The following is a 15,206-nucleotide window of genomic DNA, read 5'->3' as shown; positions in this document are numbered from 1 at the left end:
TCCGTAGCGGGAGTAGTGGGAGTCTGTGCTCCTCCCCCAGCCTGTGAGACAGCTGGTGCCACTGAAAATGTACCATTATGGGCCATACCCTCCATAAGTCTCACCAAATGGACTAGAGCGTCCTGAAATACTGGAATAGCTATGAATCCTTCCGGAACCTGAACTGGTCCAAAAGGTACAGTCTGAGCTGGAACCTCCGCTTCGAAATCTACCTGAGTCTCCACAACAGATGTTGTTGCTCAAGCTCGAGGTTGGGCTCTGCCTCTGCCTCTGCCTCGGCCTCGGCCTCTATCCCTGGTCATAATTGCCATCGGGGGATCTGGCTCCTTTCTGTCGGTAGATGTATTACGTGTTCTCGCCATCTGTGAGAGAATAAGAATAGAATGGTTCAATCATCGATGATAGAATAAAATCGCATGACAAAATAAGAAAGAAGTGATATTGTTCCTAAACTTCATAGCCTCTAGAAGATAAGTACAGACGTCTCCGTACCAATTTTTCAGACTCTACTAAGCTTGCTCGTGACTCGTGAGAACTAAGTAACCTAGTGCTATGATACTAACTTGTCACGACCCAAAATTACCACCTTCGGGACCGTGATGGCGCCTAACAATTCAGTTGGCAAGCCAACGTTAGAATAATTTTAACTATTTTTAACAATTCGCCTTAATTAAATAGCAAAGAAACCAATAACTGGAATAATATTTGAATTTACATGAATAGTCAAAATAATAACGATGTCTAAGTACCATCCCAGAACTGGAGTCACAAGTGCACGAGCTTCTAGAATAATACAAACATGGGTATAGATAAAATAAAGTTGTCTGAAAGAAAAGACACATCTAAGATAAAGTAGAAGGGGACTTCAGAGTTGTGAACGTCGTCCACCTATACCTCAAGCCTCCTTTGATAGGTGAATCCGAGCAGATCTACAGTACACCACTGGGACCAACTCCGGTATCTGCACAAGAAGTGTAGAGTGTAGTATGAGTACAACCGACCCCATGTACTATGTAAGTGCCGAGCCTAACCTCGACGAAGTAGTGACGAGGCTAAGGCATATCGCTTACACTAACATGTACGCAATAATAATAATAAGCTAAGACGGGTAAATAATATCAATAATTGAAGTCAGTTCAGCAGTCATAAACCTTCAATTAATTTCCGTAGCGACGTGGAATCTTCTCCAACAATATAAACTTAACATAAAATTCGTTGCGACTTACAACCCGACCCAACAATATAATCTTTTGAATAAATTCCGTTGCGGCTTGCAACCCACTCCAACAATATAAACTTAAAATAAAATATGTTGCGGCGTGCAACCCGATCCAACAATATAATTTAACAACTCTTAAATGTAAAAATACTCCAATAAATACCACATTTAATAAGAAATTATTATGCAACAAAGTATACAATATTTATGATTTACTTAGGAAACAATTAATGACAAGTAACAATTAATTGTGAAAATCAAGGAGAAAATAGGCAATTTAATATTTAATATGCTAAATGTCAAGTAGCAATTAAGACACATAAGTCAAATAAAAATGTAGCAATTATAGCATGAATTCAATACATAATATTGGACAAGGAATATGAGAGAAATAATTAATAATATGATTAATTCATGATGTAAAATAATTTACGATTGTCAGATAAATATGCAAACAATCGATTTGACGACGTATAGGCACTCGTCACCTCGCCTATACATCATTACACATGAAATTCACGTAACAAATAATTCAAGGTTTTATTCCCTCAAGTCAAGGTTAACCACGACACTTACCTTGTTTTGCAATTTCAAGTGATCACTCGACCACAACTTTTCCTTTCGAATTAGTCTCCAAACATATCAAACCTATCAAATTAGGGGCCAACAATTCAGTTGGAGCTTTAGAAATTATTCATAATTCGAAATAGACTAAATTTAAGTTATTTTTGAAAAAGTCAACCAAAAGTCAAAGTGGGGCCCACTTTTCAGAACTCAACAAAGAATTACAGAAATCCGAACACCCGTTCCGATACAAGTTCAACCATACTAAAATTATCGAATTTCGACATCGGATTGTCTTTCAAATCCTAAATTTTCATTATTAGAAAGTTTTACAAAAATTTCAATTTCTTCCATCTAAATCTGAAATAAATAACGAATGTAAACATGGATTTATGAAATATAATTAATTTCTGTTATATAACACTTACCCAAGTCGAAGTCATGAAAAAAACCCTTTTGGAATCGCCCAAATTCGAGACTCAAAACTCAAAAAATGAGCAAAAATGGCTAACACCCGATTTTATGTATTCTGTCCAGCATTTTCTCATATGCGGACATATTTTCGCATCTGCGAGCTCGCATTTGCGAAATGGGCTTGCCAGGAAAAATTCCGAATCTTCGGACTTCAATGTCGCACCTGCGACATCGCAAAAGCGACCAAATGACCGCAGAAGCGGTCGTGCATTTGCGCCTTATTTCTCCGCAGAGGCAAAGAAACTAGCCAGTGCCCAGATCGTAAAAGTGACCAGCTTCTCGCAGAAATGGTTGCGCACCTACGGTTACCATTTCACAGGTGCGATTACACCAGGTTTTCCCAAGAACCAGCTGCTTTCAACATGCTCTAAACGATCCGAACTTCGTCTGAAACTCACTCGAGCCTCTCGGTACCTCGACCGAATATTCCAACAAGTCCTGTAACATAACACGGACTTACTCGGGGTCTCAAATCACATCAACTAACGTCGAAATTACAATTCTCACCTCGATTCGGACTTATGAGTTTCAAACTTTTCACTTTACAAAACCCGTGCCGAAACGTATTAAATGAATCCAGAATGATTTCAAATTTGACGCACAAGTCATAAATGGCATAACAGAGCTATTCCAACTCTCGAAATCTCAATCGAAGTAAGATATCGATAAAGTCAAATTCACGGTCAAACTTTGGAAACCTTAAGCCTTTAAGTTTCTAGTTTTCGTTAAATGGCGATAATTCGAGCTAGGGACCTCCGAATTCGATTTCGGGCATACATCCAAGTCCTAAATCATGATACGGGCATACTAGAACTGTCAAAATACTGATCTGGGTTCGTTTGCTCAAATCGTTGACCAAAGTAAACTCAAATGAGTTTTGAAGCTCCATTTCACATTTAAATCAATTGTTTTCACATAAAAACTTTTTCAAAAAAATTACGGACTATGCATGCAAGTCGAGGAATGCTGAAAGGTGATATTCGAGGTCTCAGAACATATAAATGAATTATTAAAACTAAAGATGACATATTGGGTCATCACATTCTGGAAACTAAAATATATGTTATTCTATTCTCTCATAGATGGTGAGGACATGTACTACCGGATCGGCCAGCCACCAGTTAGGGCCGTGAGAGGCTGGGGCCTTGGTAGAGGTCAAGGTGTAGCTCGCACAGCAGATAGAACAGCACCTATAGAATCACCAATTTCTCCAGCTTAGGAACAGGTTCTAGATATAGTTGAGCCGGCGAAGCCAGCTCAGGCACTAGCTGTGCCTATTGTGATCCCAGGCCTTCAGGAGGCTTTAGCCCAAATATTGATTGTTTGCACTGTCCTTGCTCAGGTGGTTTCGGCTAAGGCCATACCAGCTACTTCTCAGGCAGGGGGAGGTACTCATAACCCTATCGCCCGTACTCCAGAGCAGATAGTGCAAAGACTTTATATACCGGGGCAGTACTAGTCCAGCCGGTTGCAGCTGCTCAGACCCAGGAGGGTCCTATTATGAATGACGAGGAGCATAAGAAATTAGAGAGGTTTGGGAGACTCCATCCTCCAACATTCAGTAGAACTGAGTTAGAGGATGCTCGGGATTTCTTGGACAGACACCAGCGGATGCTTCATACAATGGGTATTCTGGAGACCAGTGGGGTCTCGTTTACTATTTTTTAGCTGACCGGAGCAGCCTTCAGATGGTGGGAGAGTTATGAGAGAAGTAGACCAATTGGTGCGGCACCAATTTCATGGCATGAGTTCTCAGTATTATTTCTGGAGAAGTTTGTGCCACAGGCCTGCAGAGAGGAACTGCGCAGGCAGTTCGAGTATTTATGTCAAGAAGACATGTCTGTGACTCAGTATGAGATGCGGTTTTCAGAATTGGCTCGTTATGCAGTTTGGTTAGTTCCCACTGAGAGGGAGAAGATCATGAGGTTCATTAATGGCCTCAACCAACAGTTCCATTTTGTTATGACTCTGGGGAATGTAGCAGGTGCTAAATTCGACGAGGTGGTTAACAGTGCTCAACAGCTAAAAATGGTCTGTACTCAGGTGCGTGAGGAGAGGGAGGTCAAGAGGTCTCGTGGTCTGGGTAATTCTAGCAGTGTTCCTTCTGGGGGAAACTATAAGGCCGTGTTAAAATTTCTTAATGATTTAAGATTTTTAAAGTGCGACAGCGCTATTCGGGAATAACGTATTTGAGTATTAAAGGAGACCTATGGGGTGGAACCATATTATTTTGACATGAAACGTGTTTCGAAACATATTAAGGAGGTTTGTAGGTAGGAAGAAGTTACTTCGAACGAGTTAGAAAGTTGAAGTTTTGAAATATTCATAAGTTGACCGGGAGTTTACCTCAATGTATCGGGATTGGACTTCGATTCCGAAAATTTGAATAGCTTCGTTATTTCATTTATGACTTGTTTGAAAAATTTGAGGTCATTCCGGATCGATTTGTTATGTTTCGGCACAACACCTAACTTAGGACGAGAGTGTGTGTGTGTGTGTGTGTGTGTGTATATATATATATATATATAAGGAGTTATGTGATGGAAAACCTATCAAATGAAAGATCGTCGAGTCTAGTTTCTAACGCTTCAGACCGTTCGTCATTTGGACATTTCTACAAGAAGGTATGACCGAATTACCAAAGGCTGGCAGAGGATTGAACAGCGGATGCGAAGCATCCGAGGCCGCATCCGAAAGAAGGGCTGGTAGTGAAGTGCTACCATAGCATCTGGGGAAGCATCCGAAACCCAGATATTTGGGCCTATAAATACAATTTTGGGATTCATTTTCCCCACTTCACTTGGACGAATTTTGGAGCTTTTCTCCACTCATTCAAGACCACCAACACCTCTCTTCTTCAAAGTAAGCAATCCACATTATCTTGGTATGAAATTCCATCATTTCTACACTAGTATTGATGAAATCTATACATAAAATACTTAGATCTTCAAGAAATTTCTTTAAGATTTCAAAAGAGGATTTTGCAAGATTTCTTCCAAAAGGTAATCCTACACCCTTAGACTTACATGTATGGATATACTATGGGAATATGAGTATGAATTAAGTATTGGAACTTATGTTATGGTGATTGGAAGCCATAAGTTCTCAATTTAAATACATAACCATTGTAGATATTGAAAGGTGATTATTTGATGGAATTTTGTTGGTTGGGTGTAGATGTATGGTTATGTATGTGATGTTGAAAGTTATGAATTGGTTAAGAATGATGGTAGGATAAATTGTTGGTAAATGGTAGTAGTTGGATGAACTAATTCTATGGTTAAGAGGTGTAGAGATTCATGTCTACTAGGTATTTGATAAAATGCCTAAATGGCCTAAACTATAGAATTTGTTACTAATATTGGTCACATTGGATGTTGTTATTGTATATTGAAGTTGCTTAGTATAGTGGATCATTGTAGTATCATTAAGGGACAAATTTGAGGTATGTTGGCTAAACTCCTCTCTTAGAATTGAATCCCACGATATTCATGTAATTTATGTAAGTCCTGAGTTGTTCATTATAAAATTGGTTATTCTGAATAAGCTTGTGTTGAAATATATATGTTCAATATGTGTCCCAAATGCTTTTATCATGTTATGTTATTATTTGAGAATGTGTTCAAAGTGTGGGTTGTGCATTAAAAATGTTTCGACTTTAAGTCAAGTTCAAACAAAGGCTATTATGCCAAATTTTGTGAAACATTTCTATGTGCCTAAGACTCTTAATTGCTCACATGTGTACTAAAAATCTTGATTTGAAATGCCTTGTAGTTAATAATCTATAAAGATACTGGAAAGTGAAAGAAGTGGATTGAAGAGGTAAAGTGGGGCCACCGTGCCGATAATGAAAGTTATACTTGTGGCCAATGGTGCCAAAAAAATGAAATGATGTGAGAAAGGTTATGAAATGAACTTTGATTCAAATGTTCCAAATTGACTTTGAAAATAGATTTCCTAAAAGCTTATGTACTCAAGTCGTGCCTAAATGTGGTTGTTTCAACTAATGCTATGCTTTGTAAGTATTTCCAACGTGTTTTGAGCTCTTATATATTCATGAGTTGAAATTGTGTATTTTCCTTTTTGGGGAAAAGTGTTTCAAGAATAAATGATGTATTACTCGTTTATGATTTTAACTTGTACTTCGATTGCCAATCATTTTACTCCATTTCTTGAAAAGAAATCCATTGTGTTTAATGTCTTCATTACTAATGAACCTAAAGTTGTGATTTCCAAAATATTCTATTTATGATGATAATCCATGAAATGAAAGAAATGAAAATATGAAATATGAAATACGGCCATTGTGCCATGAATGAAGAATCATACGTATGGCTAAGAGAGCCAATGAAATAATGATGATGTAAGTGGTTAAAAGTACCAATGAGGATATAAATGGTGTGAAAGGTTATGAGGTAAATGCATTTGTATTATTGTTTCATTTGTATGAAAATCAAAAATATTCATGGAAGTATCGTTACACACGAGGAAGGGTAGGTTGAAATAACCTAACCCGAAACTACACGTGTCGGTGTAGAAGTGGATTGTGATTATTCCCCTTATTTGGGATGAGATTGATGTGATGAAAATACTTTCCCTTAATTGGGATGAGATGATTTATAAAAAAGGATAATGTCGATCCATACAACATTGTGGTGAGATGGCCTAGCCGATTGAATCGTGATCAGACGCCATGCAGCACACATGGTGGTGATTGTGCTGAAGCTGAAAATTATAATTGAAATTATAATTGTGGTTGATGTCTCGGATGAGACGGACTAGCCGATCGGGTCATGATCGAATCCGTACTAAAAGTATGGTGGTATTGTGAACAGTGGTATACAGTGCTAAAGATCTCCCAACCAAGAAAAAAAAATATTATCTTCGTATTTTGAAAATTACTATATTTTAACTTGGCATTTGGATATCATTGATTGTTGATTGTGGTTTCCATGGTTTTACCTTTCTTATATTGGCATTCTATTTTGAAAGAGGACATTTAGGTTTACATACTAATACTACTCCATATGTAATAATGTCCCTTTTGTCGGGGGCGCTGCATCTTCAATGGATGCAGGTGGTTCATCGGTGGGAAGCTTTGGTCCTCGTTATCAGTTACTCCCTATTCAGTAGGTTTTGGTGAGCCCTACTCTATTCCGGGCCTAATTTCACTTGATGTTGTACTTTGTGTTTTGAGGTATAGTCGGGGCCATGTTGTCGGCACTTTCATACTGCTCTTTTGTTGTACTTAGAAGCTTTGTAGATAGGTTGTGGGTGGTGTTTGAAGTTGGGAATTGAACTAGAAGTGTTGGTATTTGTCAAACATGTTTTTCATTATATCTATAAACTTGTAATATTTTGGAAATCGTAAAAGCATTTCTTTTGAGAAATGGGAAAAGAATGGGGAACATTACACTCCCCTCATGTATATCCTTTGATATTGATTTTATATTATTCATGGGTAAGATTGGATAGAAGGTATTAAGTAGGCTTGTTCGACTGAGTTATAACGGTTGAGCGCCGGTCGCGCTCCCCGAGGTCGGAGAATGACAGCAACCTTATCACAGCAGGGGTTGTCCTTATAGGCTCGCTCAGATGGCTCGTCCATCTCATTGTGGTGCATCAGCTAGCCATGGTTCATACAGTGCTCAACCGAGTCAGTCTTCTCTTAGTGCACTTCTAGCTTAGAGTTCATCTCGTGCACCATCAGTTCAGGGTTCATTTGTACCAGGTTCTTCTGGTAGTTATTCTGGTTCTCGAGGTCCGCCTCAGAACTCACCACCATTTTTCGAGAGGGATTGCTATGAGTGTGGAGAGTTGGGTCATGTGAGGAAATATTGTCCCCATTTTTCATGAGGTCTAGTTCAGTAGAGGAGTCACGCTACGACTCCTGCACCAGTTGCTTCACCACCTACCCAACCAGCTCGGGGAGGGGCTTAGTCAACTAGGGGTCGCCCAAGAAGGGGAGGCCGATCATATGGTGGTCAGGCCCGATTCTATGCTATTCCTACTAGGCCAGATGTCGTTGCTTCAGATGCAGTGATCACAAGTATTGTCTTAGTGTACCACAGGGAAGCTTCTATATTATTTAACCCATGTTCCACATATTCGTATGTATCATCATATTTTGTTCGTTATCTGGATATGCCCCGTGAGTCCTTAGTTTCACCTGTTCGTGTATCTACGCCGGTAGGCGATACTATTATTATAGACCATATGTATCAGTAGTGTGTGGTAACTATTGGGGGACTTGAAACTAGAGTTCATCTCTTATTGCTTCTTATGGTTGATTTCAATGTAATCTTGGGTATGGATTGGTTGTCTCCATGTCATACTATTCTGGACTGTCACGCAAAAACCATGACGTTGGAGATACCGGGTGTAACGATTCGACCGGTTGTTTTGAGTATTTGCACTTCGCTCGGTAGTTTACGGGCGTGAGTAAATCCGTATGATGTATTTTGACTTGTCTAAATCGCCGGTTTTGGTTTTCAAGTATTTTAGAATCAAATTGGAAGAATGAATTTCATTGTTGAAGCTTTAAATCGGGAGAGTTGACCAAGTTTGACTTTTTAGCATTTGACATTGGATTGGAATTTTGATGTTTCTGTTAGCTCCATTGGGTGATTTTGAACTTAGGAGAGCGTCCGGATTTTGATTTGGAGGTCCGTTGTTGAATTTGGCTCGAAATGGCAAAAGTTGAAATTTTGGAAAGTTTGATCGGGAGTGGACCTTTTGATATCAGGGTCAGATTCTGATTACGGAAGTTGGAGCAGGTCCGTAATGTCGAATGTAACTTGTGTGTAAAATTTGAGGTCAATCAGACGTAATTTGATAGGTTTCGGCATCGGTTGTAGAAGTTGAAGTTTCAAAGTTCATTGAATCCGAATTGAGGTGTGATTCGTCATTTCGATGTTGTTTTCTATGTTTTGAGGCCTCGAGTAGGTCCGTGTTATATTGTTGGACTTGTTGGTATATTCAGACGGGGTCCCAAGGGGCTCGGGCGTGTTTCGTATTGTGTTCGGACTATTTTCCTCCATTTTGGCCTTGTTAGTGTGTTCTAGTTTTCTGATGCGTGGATTGTTCTTCGCGATCGCGGATCAGTTGATGCGATCGCATAAAGGAAAATGGAGCTGGGATGTTTCTTATTTGCGATCATGATTTTCCAGAAGCGATCGCGTAGCTTTGTGTTGAAGATTGTTCGTATTCGCATAGGTGTGCATGCGTTCGCATTGTAGAGCTGAGCTGGGCAGGTCTTCAGGGCTTCTTCATCGCGTTCGCGAGCCTGGGGCTACATTCGCGTAGGTTCTTTTCGAGACTGGGCAGTGTGTGCTTCGCGATCGCGTAGTGTATTTTCAGGGGCAGTCCATTTTCTTCTTCGCAATCACGAAGGTATTTCCGCGATCGCGATTCATTGATTCGCTCAGTTATTATAAAGTAATCTATTTCGAGGGTTTCGACCATTTTTACATTTTGGGAACTGTAGAGCTCGGATGGAGGCAATTCTTGAAGAAATTTTCACCATATGAATTGAGGTAAGTGGTCTCTACTCGGTTGTGGTTATATTCCATGAATCTATCTTAGATTTTAGCTTTTGGTTGTTGATATAAAGAGGAAATTGGGGGTTTTGGCCTAAAGTTTCATAATATGAATTTTTGAGCTTTGAACATCGAATTGGGGTCGGATTTGAGTGAAACTAGTATGGTTGGACTCGTGATTGAATGGGTTGTTGGATTTTGTAAATTTTGTCGGCTTTCGAGGTGCGGGCTCGGGTTGGGCTTTTGGCCGATTTTGGGCTTTTCATTCAAGATTTGATCTTTTTCGATCGGGATTGGTTCCTTTAGCATTGTTTGATGTATTTGAGTTGTTTTTGGTTAGTTTCGAGCCGTTCAGAGGTCGAAACGCACGGGATGGCATCTTGGAGCATCGTTTGGCTTGCTCGGCATTGGTATTGGCTTATTCGAGGTAAGTAACTCTTCTAATATTAGTGTTGAGGGTATGAAACCCTGAAATACGTGTTATGTGACTGATATTGAGGTGACGCACATGCTAGGTGACGGGCGTGTAGGCGTGCACCCTGTGAATTGTGACTCCGTTGTTTCCATGGCACTGTATAATGGTCCTATTTTGTTGATATCTGTGTTATCACCATGTGATAAAGTAGTTAAGTTGTCAATCATGCTAAATATCATGTTTAGGCTTTATGCTGATATTGTTAGGATCCATAGTGGTCGTTTCTTTCTATCATCTCACTGATTTTATTGATATATTGTACTCAATCATATTCATGCATTTATATCATATCTCAGTCTCCGTTGTTGTTTATTGATACATTATATCATTGTTGTTGGGCTAGTTTCATGGCATTGTGAGCCCGTGAGTGAGACTAGAGGGATTGATGACTGAGTAAGGACGAGGGCCTGAGTGAGAGTGACATTTAGGGATCGGGTTGCACGCCGCAGCATATGATATTGATTATATTTTATATGGATCGGGTTGCACGCCGCAACAAGCCTTCGGGATATATATATTATTGGATCAGGTTACACGCCGCAACAATATTGGAGCGGGTTGCACGTCGCAACAATATTGGATCGGTTGCACGTCGCAACAATATTGAATCGGTCTGCACGCCGTAGCAATATAGCGCTTGGGCTGAAGGAGCCCCTCCAGAGTCTGGACACCCCTAGTGAGCGCAGTCGACTATATATATATATATATATATATATATATGTGTGTAGATCGGGTTGCACGTCACAGTGGGTATTATACATCGCTGACTGATTGAGTGTGCTGAGCCTTGAGCATAGTGAGAGAGAATGCGAGACAGTGAGATTGAGTACTCTGAGAGTGTGAGTACATGAGTTCATCTCTGAGTTATGTTGCATTGACATGCACACATGACATACATGCATAGAGATGCATTTTTCTCATGTTGTACGGTATCACCTCATTCATGATTTCTCACACATGATGACAGGTTGGCATAGTGATGCATTTGTTTTACACTGGTTATCTGGAAAGAAAACGAAACATCTTATTTATTATGGAAAGGATTTTTTGGAAAATTATTTTTTCAAACTTATTCATATTTTTGGTAACTCTGGTAAACGATATGGGTTTTCATTGAAGTACTCGAAAGGCAGAACTATTTTCAGAAATCATGTTTTTGTTGAACATTTGATTGTTGGGTTACTTCTGGTATTACTTGTTTTATGTTGTTATGAATTATTGTGGAATATTGGTATTGGCCCCGACCTTTCTGCTAGCTCGTCACTACTTTCAACCTGAGGTTAGGTTTGTTACTTATTGAATACATGGGGTCGGTTGTACTCATACTACACTTCGGCACCTTGCGTGCAGATGTTGGTTGTTGTTGTTGTTGTGTTCGATGGGAGCTGGATTGAAGATGTACCTGTGTCCCGGCTGTAGCTGTCTCTTGTTCATGGTAGCTTTAGATCTTTAAAACTCTGTTTATGTACTATTCAAACAGACTATGTATTTATTTTATTTTTTCTTTGTAAACTTTATTCTTAGAAGCCCATGATTTGTACTACTAGTTCTTGGGGAATGTATCAGATTCAGATATTTCTTTTGAATAATTGTCTTATTAATATTATTGGAAGTTTGATAGTTGTTAATTGGCTTACCTAGCGGATTGGGTTAGGTGCCATCACGACTAGTTAGATTTTGGGTCGTGACATAGGGATTGTCGAGGGTCGAGTGGAGAGGTTCTCTTGATTATGTTCCCAGCACGGTAATTTCTTATTTGAAGGCCCAACAGATGGTTGGGAAGGGGTGTTTGTCATATTTGGCCTTTGTGTGAGATGTTGATGCAGACACTCCTACTATTAATTCTGTAGCGGTAGTGCGAGACTTTATGGATGTATTTCCTACAGACCTACCAGGTATGCCACCCGATAGGGATATTAATTTTGATATTGACTTGGTGTCGGGCACTCAACCCATTTCTATTCCTCCGTATCGTATGGCACCAGCTGAATTGAAAGAATTGAAAGAGAAACTTCAAGAACTTCTTAATAAGGGGTTTATTAGGCCTGGTGTATTGCCTTGCTGTGCACCAGTTCTATTTATGAAAAATAAAGATGGTACTATGTGGATGTGCATTGACTACAGGCAGTTGAACAAGGTTACAGTCAAGAACAAGTATCCTTTGCCACGTATTGATGATTTATTTGACCAACTTCAGGGAGCGAGGGTGTTCTTCAAAATTGATTTGAGATATGGATATCACCAGTTGAAAATCGGGATTCGGATATTCTAAAGACGACATTCAGGACCCGTTATGGTCACTACGAATTTCTCGTGATGTCTTTTGGATTGACCAACGCCCCAGCAGCATTTATGCACTTGATGAACAGTATATTCCAGCCATATCATGATTCATTTGTCGTAGTATTTATTGACGATATCCTAGTGTACTCACGTAGCCAGAAGGAGTATGCACAATATTTGAGTATTGTACTATAGAGGCTGAGGGAAGAGAAACTTTATGCCAAATTCTCTAAGTGTGAGTTCTGGCTTAGTTCGGTGGCATTATTGGGAAACATAGTGTCCTGTGAAGGAATTAAGGTGGATCCGAAGAAGATAGAGGCAATTCAGAGTTGGCCCAGACCATCTTCAGCTACTGAGATTCAGAGTTTTCTTGGCTTGGCCGGTTATTATCGTTGTTTTATGGACGGCTTCTCATCTATTGCAGCGCCTATGACTAAATTGACCAAGAAAGGTGCTCCATTCAGGTGGTCGGATGAGTGTGAAGAGAGATTTCAGAAGCTCAAGATTGCATTGACCACAACTCCAGTTTTAGTTTTACCTTCAGCTTCAGGTTCTTATACACTGTATTGTGATGCTTCGCAGATCGGTATTGGGTGTGTCTTAATGCAGGAGGGTAGAGTGATTGCTTATGCATCATGCCAGTTTAAGCCACATGAAAATAACTACTGTGTCCATGATTTAGAGTTGGCAGCTATTGTTCATGCACTAAAGATTTGGAAGCATTATCTCTACGGTGTGTCTTATGAGGTATTTACAGATTATCGGAGTCTTCAGCACGTATTCAAACAGAAGGATCTAAATTTGAGGCAGCGAAGATGGTTGCAATTACTAAAGGACTATGATATTACTATTTTGTATCATCATAGGAAGGCCAATGTGGTTGCCGATGCCTTGAGTAGAAAGGCGGTGAGTATGGGTAGCCTTGCATTCATTTCTATTGGTGAGAGGCTTATGAAAGTTGATGTTCAGGCCTTGGACAACCAATTCGTGAGATAAGATATTTCGAAGCCCAGTCGGGTTCTAGCTTGTGTGGTTTCTCGGTCTTCTTTATATGACCGCATCAGAGAGCACCAGTATGATGATCCCCATTTTCTTGTCCTGAAGGACACAGCTCAGCACGGTGATGCCAAAGATGTTACTATTGGGGATGGCGGGATGTTGAGGATGTAGGGTCAGATTTGTGTGCAAAATATAGATGGGCTGCATGAGTTGATTCTTGAAGAAGCCCATAGTTCGTGGTATTCCATTCATCCGGGTGCCGCTAAGATGTACCAGGATTTGAGGCAGCACTATTGGTGGAGAAAAATGAAAAAAGATATAGTTGGGTATGTAGCTCGGTGTTTAAATTGTCAACGGGTGAAGTACGAATATCAGAGACCGGGCGGATAGCTTCAGAAACTTGAAATTCCTAAATGAAAATGGGAGCGTATTACCATGGACTTCGTAGTGGGACTCCCACGAATTTCGAGGAAGTTTGATGTTGTTTGGGTGATTTTGGATCGGTTGACCAAGTCCATGCATTTTATTCCAATTGGTACTACTTATTCTTCTGAGCGGTTGGCTGAGATTTATATCCGCGAGATTATTCGCCTTCACAGTATGCCAGTGTCAATCATTTCAGATCAGGGCACACATTTTACATCACAGTTTTGGAGAGTAGTGCAGCGGGAATTAGGCACATAGGTTCAGTTGAGTACAACATTTCACCCTCAGATGGACGGACAGTCCGAGCGCACTATTCAGATATTGGAAGATATGCTACGTGCTTGTGTTATAGATTTTAGGGGTTCATGGGATCAATTTCTGCCACTTGCAGAGTTTGTCTATAACAACAACTACCAATCAAGCATTTAGATGGCTCTATATGAAGCTTTATATGGGAGACGGTGTCGGTCTCCGGTGGGTTAGTTTAAGCCAGGTGAGGCTAGACTACTGGGTACTGATTTGGTTCAGGATGCTTTGGAAAAGGTTAAATTAATTCAGGAACGACTTCGCACGGCACAGTCTAAACATAAGAGTTATGCCAATCGGAAGGTTCATGATGTTTCTTACATGGTAGGAGATAAGGTACTATTTCGAGTTTCGCCTATTAAGGGTGTTATGGGATTCGTTAAGAAGGGCAAGTTGACCCCTATGTATATTGGGCCTTTTGAAATACTTAAAATGATTGGAGAGGTGGCTTATGAACTTGTATTTCCACCTAGTCTATCGGGTGTTCATCCAGTGTTTCATGTATCTATGCTCCGGAAGTATGTCGGAGATCTATCTCATGTTTTGGATTTCAGTGCAGTTGGATGGTAATTTGACTAATGATGTAGATCCGGTGGCTATTTTGGACCGACAGGTTCGAAAGTTGAGATCAAAGAACATAGCTTCAGTGAAAGTACAGTGAAGAGGCCAGCCAGTTAGAGAAGCTACTTGGGAGACTGAGCGGGAGATGCGGAGCAAATATCCGCACCTATTTGAGGCTCAATGTATGATTCTAAACTCGTTCGAGGATGAACGTTTGTTTAAGAGGGGAGAATGTAACGATCTAGCCGGTCGTTTTAAATATTACATCCATGTTACCCCCATTTACTGCTCAATTTATTCTTTATAGTTATTATAAAACTTGTCGGAGTAATTGGTTTGGGTCCGGTGAGGTTTCGAAATG

This window comes from Nicotiana tomentosiformis, chromosome 6 (genome assembly GCF_000390325.3).
Source record: "Nicotiana tomentosiformis chromosome 6, ASM39032v3, whole genome shotgun sequence".
Lineage (NCBI taxonomy): Eukaryota > Viridiplantae > Streptophyta > Magnoliopsida > Solanales > Solanaceae > Nicotiana > Nicotiana tomentosiformis.
This window is presented reverse-complemented; position numbering follows the sequence as displayed.